The sequence below is a fragment of the Panthera uncia genome, chromosome F1 (assembly GCF_023721935.1).
Source record: "Panthera uncia isolate 11264 chromosome F1, Puncia_PCG_1.0, whole genome shotgun sequence".
NCBI lineage: Eukaryota > Metazoa > Chordata > Mammalia > Carnivora > Felidae > Panthera > Panthera uncia.
In genome coordinates this window covers 12,122,926-12,131,696 of record NC_064813.1, presented here as the reverse complement: position 1 = coordinate 12,131,696, position 8,771 = coordinate 12,122,926, and the positions used below count along the sequence as shown (strand labels likewise).

General features: G+C 47.7%; 1 protein-coding gene across 4 annotated transcripts in view; it reads left to right on the top strand.

The window, feature by feature from the left end:
• Window positions 1-3,660: 3,660 nt before the first annotated feature.
• Window positions 3,661-8,771, top strand: part of SCYL3 (SCY1 like pseudokinase 3) — a 41,159-nt gene continuing 36,048 nt past the window's right edge. For 2 of the 4 annotated variants that reach the window (XM_049633907.1, XM_049633904.1), the window contains exon 1: window positions 3,667-3,743. The gene's annotated coding sequence lies outside the window, so the exon portion shown is untranslated. Of the gene's footprint in view, window positions 3,744-3,892; window positions 4,826-8,771 lie in introns of those variants that run through there. The other 2 variants (XM_049633905.1, XM_049633906.1) reach the window with 2 other exon arrangements.

Here is an 8,771-nt window from a genome sequence, read left to right as displayed (position 1 = left end):
AGTAATCCCCTCTCTAACCCTATACAGGGACCATTAACAGACTAGTAGATATCCTTCTATATTTCCATTCATTCTGTTAAGAACAAAATTCGACCGAATAAATTTGGAGATCTAGCCGGCTTCCTTAAACGATTCCAGAATGGGGCAGAATACCATCTAGCAAGCAGAGGGGAGCTCTGAAAAGCTGTATAAAGGGAAGGTTTTTTTTTATAGGAAGGAGGGTGGGGCTGGAAAACTATTCTTTAAAAAAAGGGGGAGGGGGGCGGGCACCTGGGTGGCTCAGTCGTTTAAGCATCTGACTCTTGATTTTGGCTCAGGTCATGATCTCACAGTTCATGGGTTCCAGCCCCACATCGGGCTCTGATGTTAACAGTGCAGAGCCTGCTTGGGATTCTCTCTCTCTCTCCACCCCTCCCTCACTTGCATATTCTCTCTCCCTCTCTCAAAAATAAACTTAATTAAAAAAAAAAAAGAAATTACCCTTTTGTAAGAGATATTTACATGTAGAAGGGAAATCTCCATTCATAAAAGAGGGATGACCCTAAATCTCTAGAAACTGTTATCAATGGAGAAGAAATGGATTTAAATCTACCTACTACCCTTATCCTTGTTTACTGGACTTTTCCTGGTAACCTTCCAGAAATGTCTCCCCCACCACAAACCCTTCTGTCTTTAGCTGGAGATGGGATTTAAGGTGATGGCTTTGGCCATTTTGGTGAGTTACTTAGTTTTCCTGGGTCTTTCCCATGTGTATAGGAAGTACTCATGTTATTAAACTTTTGTTTGATTTTCTCCTGTTCATCTGTTTCATGTCAATTTAGTAGAGCTGGAAGAATCTTGAAGAGCAGAGTAGAATTCCTCCTCCTCAACACCTTGTTTTGTTTTTTAATAGAACTTACCATTGTGGAAACTAACCTTTGTTCATTTATACACTTAGTGTCTATTTCTCCCCTCATCCGTCAAACCCCTAAAATTTGAGGCCTGTGAGAACAGGGAATTAATCTTGTTTTGTTTGCCGATGTTTCCTCAGTCTTTACAGCAGAGGTTTATACACCATGAGCATTTATAAAGTATTTTCTGGGGGAGCCTGGGTGGCTCAGTAAGTTGAGCATACAACTTCGGCTCAGGTCATGATCTCATGGTTTGTGGGTTCCAGCCCTGCGTCTTGGAACCTGCTTCAGATTCTCTCTCTCTCTCTCTCTGCCTCTACCCCACTTGTGCGCTCTCTCTCTCTCAAAAATAAATAAACATTAGAAAAAAATAAAGTATTTGCTGTACTAAGTAAACAAGGAGCAAATGTCAGGAAAGCCTTAGAGGAATCAGGGAAGTGTAGAGTCATTTAGTTCCTATCTAGCCTCACACAACAGTAGCTTGAAACTTACATACTGAAGCCGGGGCAGGGAACTTCCCAAAACTAAGATAACTTTTCTAGCATTAAGCTACTCACACATCCTCAATCACTTAAAAAGGAAAAAAAAAACGTTTTATTTGGGCCCCTTGAACCCACGTTTTTGCAATGATTGTGTCTTCTTCCTTCTTAGTGGTCAGCATACTACATGACACAGAAAAGGTATATGTTAAATATTTGTGGAATAAATATTAGTAACAACATGAAGTTTAAATTTTGCAACATTTGTATAGTGTTCACAGTTTCCAAAGCGATGCCAATATTCCTTAAAGCATGGGTGTCATGATGTCTGTTGGCAATTTAAATTATTTCCGCATTGACAGTGGAATATTCTGCGTGGGTTAATTGGTTGAAGCTATGCCCTAGACGCAGCACTCTAGTAATCAGGAATCTACACTCCAGAGGTTGCTAGCTGGAATCATTCCAGAAAGGCTACATTCCAGAGATGGAGCTACAAACACTTTAGCCAACTGGATCGCTGATGGCACTGGATGCTTTGCTAATTAACATGATGAGTGTCAGAAGAGAGTATTTATTGGCAAAAGTAACAACTTATTAATTATCATGATGACTAGTAGAAATGGGCTCCCAAAAGAATTCAAGCTGGGTGAATTGTTTAAAATATTTTAGAAAATGCTCTCCACATCTGAATGAACAGGGTCTAAAAATTCAAGGTGTCCCCAGCCTTCGGAGATTCCATTGGAGGCTGCATCCCTAATGGTGCTGGCTCTACCACTGGTCTGTAAGATCTCTGGTTGCCAGATGGTGACTATGTGGCATCATCCACAGGTGGCCCGGAAATGTGATGTGCTGCCCAAGGAAGCCAAAGGGTGGAGGGAGGTAGGTGAACCCATTTCTGCCTCTCAACTTTCTAGTGCAAGGTGGTGGTCACACGGCCTCGGGCTGTATTCTCCAAAGTGATGGTCACTACCCACAGGTGACTACTGAGCATTAAAATATGGTTAGTCCAAATTGTAAAATATACATAGCAGATTTTGAAGACAGTACAAAAAATGTCAGTAACACAGTATTTTTTTTTTTTTTTTTACTATTGAATGCATATTTAAATGACAATCTTCCGGATATACTGTGTTTAAATATATTAAAATTAACTTCACCTCATCTTTTTTTCTTTAGTAAAAGATTTAAAAGTTTTAAAGACTTAACTCTTTAAAGATTAAAAAGTTTTAAAAAGATGAAATGTTTTTAAGGTGGCTTCTAGCGAAGTTAATGTGTGGCTTGAATTCAGTTTCTATAGGCCAGTGCTGACCCAGAATAGACAGCTCAGCCTTTGTCAAGCTTATCCGGCAGATTAAATACTGTATGTGCCTACCTCCCAATAAACATGCGTTTAATACATTTCTGAATATGGAGCAAAATTAGGCCTAGTTGCTTTCTTCTAACCTCAGGAGGAAATTGTGGTGTCCTTATCCATCTTAAACCTTTTCAGCGACCAGAAACTTTCAGCTCCCAGAAAGAAACTACAAGTTTTGGATGATCAAATTATTGAGGTCAGCTGTCAACTGTGAGGTTGTATTAAGCAGTAGTGATGGCTGCCACTACTGCGATCATACAGATGAGAACAGGGAAACACACACAGAATCCTATTAAGTAGAAACCATTAACAGGTACTATTAACATGATTAAGCCCAATGTACGCTGAATTAAGCGTAACTTCAAACTTCCCGACTCAAAGGTTTAAGCTTGAACCACCATCACCCCCGCCAGCTTCAGCCGCAGTTCCGCACGACTTCAGCCCACGCGGCGCAACCAATCGCGGCTGCGGGGGTGAGTGACGTCACTCTCCTAAAAGTCCAGGCCAATTTCCATACTTCTTTTCTGCGACCAGCCCCTTTACTATTTGTTGGAGGCGACGGCGGCCATTTTGGATTCGGGCGGGTGTCAAATTAAAACCGCGCGGCTAAAAGCCTAAAACTTAATATCAAGACAAACTCGCGAGTTCGACTCAAACGCCAAGAGAGGAGACATCTTCACAAACCAGCCAGGCCGCTGGGAGCAGGGCGCGAAGTGCCGACCGGCACCGGCGCCCACACTCAAGATGGCGCCGGCCTGAGCGTCGCCTGTGCCGCCTCTCTCTCTCTCTCTCGGTTCCGGGTTCGTTCGCCTCAGTGGTGGCGTCGGAGGGCTGAAGGCTGGCGTTCTGTCCGGCTTCCGGACCCGTCTCTATGGTGTCGGAGGGAGCATACCCCCCGAAGATTTGTGGGTGTAGTGGCCACAGCCTCACAGGGTAGGCGAGGGTGGCTGGTGTCAACAGGGGGCGAAGAGGGGACCGGAGCCAAGACCCTCGGCCGCCTCCCCCGCCGGCCTCCCGCAGGTAACAGGGAGCCCTGCGCCGCGTCCTCCGTCCGTGCGGGACCGGGCCGCGGGGGAGGGGCCGGGCCGGGCGCGGAGACGGTGGGCGCGCGCCCCGCTCGCGGGTCCGCGCTCGGCGCGGCGCCGCTGCCGGTTGAGCTGTGCCCTCCGCCTCCGCGCAGCCTCCCCCTGCTTGGTGCGGGGCGCCCTTCGCCTCTGGGCTTCGGGGGCGACCCCCGCCTGGCGCGTTGCTGGCGGCCGGAGCCAGCGAAAGAAGCCGCGGAGCCGGGCCTCGCGGGCAGGTGTGGAAGGTGAGGGGCCGGCGAGCGGGAGCGCCGTCCCCGCCCACCCCGAGCCGGGTCGCGGTGGGACCCCGCTGGCCCCCGGGCAGCCATCCCCGCCGCGGGTCGGGCGAGTGTGCGCGGTGTCGCCGGAGGGAGCCGGGGGTCGCGCCCGCGCCGGGAAACCGCCTGCGTTCCTGCTCCAAGACGAGTGCCGGGCCCCCGGAGGCCCAGCCGGCTGTGTCCTTGCCTAGTGCCTTTTTTTTTTTTTTTTTTTTTTTAAAGAATAAAGATGAAACATTTCTCGGAAGAGCGTGTTTAGGAAACCATGTGAATACTGAGTCGGGTCCTGAATTCGGGAATCACCGTTAATGCTGTTTTTAAGGACCTGTGTGCGTACCCACGTAACATTTCAAATCCTAGCTGAAATCATGCTTACTTGTTTTGGTCCGTAAAGGCGTCTTTACGTATTGCTGGTCAGCTAGCAATGCTGGACTGAGTTCATTACAGGGAACGTGTACTGGAAACAGATCACAGCAAAGGGCCCGAGTAATGTTAGCACCAGATACCAAAGTATCGATGAGTATAGGGCGTCCTTAGAACTCACGGTGCAAGCCTTTATCTTTGGAACCTCCAAGCTAAGAGAGCTAGAACCAAGATCATCTCGATTAATTGCTGTGGAAGAACAGAGGGAGAGAGAGTTCCCCAGATGACATCGATTTCTTAGTAGGAGTTGCCCGGTGACCTAGACAAGCGCTTGCATAGTCCACAGGTGGCCCGGAAATGTGATGTGCTGCCCAAGGAAGCCAAAGGGTGGAGGAAGGTAGGTGAACCCATGTTTAAAGAGCAGAGCTTGCCCAACATCATAATTATAGAGAGAGGGGATGGTAAATTCTGCAGAATATCCACGCTCTCCTTTTCTGTCTTCTTGTAACTTTTTTTTTCTCGTGACTTCTTGACTTCAAAGCAGACAACAGGACATCTTTTTGTTGCCACCTGATGAAGTTTGCCCTGCACTTAGGCTGTAATCCTACTCTTCTGTGAGCATTGCAGTCCTGACGTGGGAAGACTTCTGTCCACGTTAATCACGCTTTCAAAACAGTAAAATGGCAGCCTTTGTCCCCAGAAAGGGAGTCTCGTCTTGCCTTTTTTCTTTTCTTTCTCTTTTCTTGTTTTTAATGTTTGTCGATTTTCAGAGAGAGAGAGAGAGAGAGAGAGAGTGCGAGTGCGAGCAGCAGAGGGGCAGAGAGAGGGAGAGAGAATCCCAAGCAGGCCCCGTGCTGTCGGCACAGAGCCTGACACGGCCTCGGTCCCACAAACCATGAGATCCATGACCTGAGCTGAAACCAGGAGTCAGAAGTTTAACCGACTGAGCCCCTCAGGCGCCCCCCCCTTTCTTTTTTTTAAGTTGTATTTCTTGGGGTCTTAGACCCAATATATCCACTGCTAAGAAAAACTACTGGTTTTAACCGCTTAAAGCTTTCCTAACTCTAGGTGTTGTTGGGCCCAGTGTTCTGGCAACGACGTAGTTTGCTATTGAGAAATGACCGAGTAAACTATATGTCCCTTGCTGTGCCTCTGCCGAGTGCCATCCAGTCAGCCAGAGCACCGCCCCTGCATCCTGGTGGCCGTCTTATCTCCTTTGGGGATGAATGCTAAAACTACACGAACACCGTGCTTTCCTCCCAAGAGGATTTTCGTTTTCTTGCAGTTCCCCGTGTTGGTTTTGAAAAGCTGTATTTTGCGGCTAAGAGAGAAGGAAGTTAGACTGGCCTCCGTTACACACTCTTCAAAGTAACACTTCTCTGACTAATGCCTCCGTTCTCACAGAGGGGTGCTAGAGAAGTAGGCATTTTCTGCTGATGAAATGGCAGCTGGGGTCAAAGAACATGGACCACCCAAGCTGCCCCCTCATGCCAGCCCTGGTTGTAAGGCTGTCCATTGGCGGTGAGGAAGTGCATTTCCAGCTGGGCTTCTGGAAGCCTCGAGATGGAGGGTAGTAGTGCGCCCCTGCAGATCTGACGAAGCTACTCCCAGTGTTTGCTCTTCCTTCTGCCAGCTGCCTTCCTCTGTGCTTGCCAAGTTTCTGCTTCTTCGTGGCTTTGGCCGGCCATGGCCCTGACTCCACCTCATGGCATCCTTTTACCTTCAGCAAATAGAAATATGTCTTGCGCGTTCAGATTCCCGAGGCAGATAAAGACCTGGCCGTGGGTCCTAGAGATGGCTAATGTGTGAATTGACTGCCCTTTGGCCCAGGGTAGGCACCTGACCCATTAACTGTGTCCTAGAGGAGAGGGGCAACCTCCAACGTGACCTTCGCTGTTCAGCGGGGGTGTTGTCACAGGTACCATGCCGTCTCCAGAACAGGGGAGTTAACGGGAGCTGCTTTTCTCCGTGAGCCCGTGTAGACACTTTATTTGTAGTCCCGGTAGAAAGGTGAGCGTTACACATAGTTTGGATACTTGGCATTTTTAATACTGTTTATCCCCCTGCTGTTGAGGTCAACTGCAGAATAGGGAGGAACCCAGTGGATTTGTTACGAAGATGACTTCGTTCTTATCCTCAGAAGTATTCTTGGATTTTTGAACAGTTTCAATTTTAGATCGTTTTAGCTTTGTCCATGTTGTGTTCTTTATATAACGATGTGTGTGGGTCTGTAAGCACTTGGAATTCTCTGTTTTAGGCATGTGTCTTCAGCAGCCCCTCATACTTTGGTAACACAGAAAGTGTTGTGTGGAACTTCTCCAAAGCGGAACAGAAAAATCTAAGTAGAGGGTCTATGTATAATGATTGTTGGGTGTGTGTTTGTTCAAAGCGTGCAATTTTTAAACTGAAATTTTTAAAGGTCTCCGTAGAATTTTTGGCCATGTTATTTAGAACTGGCAACTTCTTACCACGTCCACCAGAGTTAGTAAGAACTCTTTTTATGTTTTATTTTTTATATTATGGTAAAGCCAGAACTGCAGACTGACTGCCACAGATTTTTCAAACGTGTGTTATTTGGCCCGTACAGGTTTAAACACATTCGAGCCAGCACTGAAAAATGCGGAGATTTCCACATAAATATTCAGGCTCTTGGATCCTTATGATAAATGACCTGATCTGGCAGGCCTGGCTGGGACATTGTGACGGCCGCTCCCTGCAGAGTGCAGGCCTTGTCAGCAGGTGCCTGTCGCACGCAGGGCCCTCTGCTCCTCCCCCAATACTGTGGGGCCACTTTGCAATGCCTGCTGTAGCCTTGGAAGTTTGTACCCCCGTTGTAAAGAAAGGTGTGTGCTTAGTGTAGAAGGTTTGGAAATGCAGGTGCATGTCTGTCTGTGACTTCCTCGTGATCCAACACAGACAGCAAACCTCTGTTAATACTTGAGCATTTTTTCAGGCCTTTCTATGTCTGTGTGTATCTGTATGTATATAGACACATACACAGATACAACTTTATTGAGGTATAATTGATGTACAATAAACTGAACATATTTAAACCCTACAATTAAAAGTTTCGGTATTTGTTATCACCTTTAACCATAATCAAGTTAGTGAATAAATCTGTTCCCCCACAAGTCTCCTTACACCCCTTGCAATCCTTTCCCCTCTCCTGGTCCCTGTAACGGGGCTCCTACCCCAGGCAACCACTCATCTGTTTTCTATCACTGCGTTTTCTAGGTGTTCCTGTCTGTGTGGGTTTTTTAGCATCTGGGATGATACAGTTTTGCACTTTCCCCTTTTTACCTGGCCCGACTTTGAAGAGCAGTGGGAGCGCACCCTTCCTTCCTTCCTTCCTTCTTTCCTTCCTTTCTTTCCTTTTTCTTTTTCTTTCTTTCCTTCCTTCCTTCTTCCTTCCTTCTTTCCTTCCTTCCTTCCTTTCCTTCCCTCCTTCCTTCCTTTCTTTTTCTTTTTCTTTTTCTTTCTTTCCTTCTTTCTTCCTTCCTTTCTTTCTTTTCTTTCTTTCCTTCTTCCTTCCTTCCTCTTTCTTTCTCTTTCTTTCTTTCTTTCTTTCTTTCTTTCTTTCGTTTATTTACTTATTTTGAGAGAGAGGAAAGGTGCAGAGAGTGAGGGAGAGAGAGAATCCCAGGCAGGCCCTACACTACCAGCGCTGACCCTGACTCTAACCCACAAACCGGGAGATCACTACCTGAGCAGGAAATCAAGAGTCCCAAGACTGAGCCACCCAGGCACCCTCTTTCTTATGTTTATTGTCATCGCATTCAGAGAGTTGTCTCTATCCCACTGTTTTCCTGGTGCTCCCGGGCCCGTTGCCCGGCGCGTGAACTCTCCATTTGTTAACACGTTTTTCATCATTGAGAGAACTACTCTCCAGTTTGTTTGGTTCTTGTTCTAATTTTAAGTTATTATAGACATACAGCAGTTTTCTCATTGGTGAATAATGACGTTTTGCAACAGGCTCCTGTGAGGCAGGATATGCGAGCAGGTTAGGGAGCGCGGGTGATCTTATTCTGGTTTTGATCAGCTGGCGCTGTGACCGTTCCGTGAGTGAGTGAGTGAGTGTGTGCGCTCGTGGGCGCGCGCGCGCGCACATGTGTGGGGGGAGGGTCGCGAGGGGCAGTAACTGCACGTGGCCTGGTAGGTGCGTTTTCTCTTAGAGCCTCAGTTGTTCCTTGACAGGCACCGCCGGTGACTTGGGGAGCACTTGGCCAGCGTTTGGCGTCCTTGTTGTGGGCGGCCTGGCCGATGGGGACTGGAGGGCCGGGTGGGAGCGGCAGGGGCCCCGCACGCAGTGATCTCCCTCCCCCCCCCCCCCCCCCCCCCCCCCC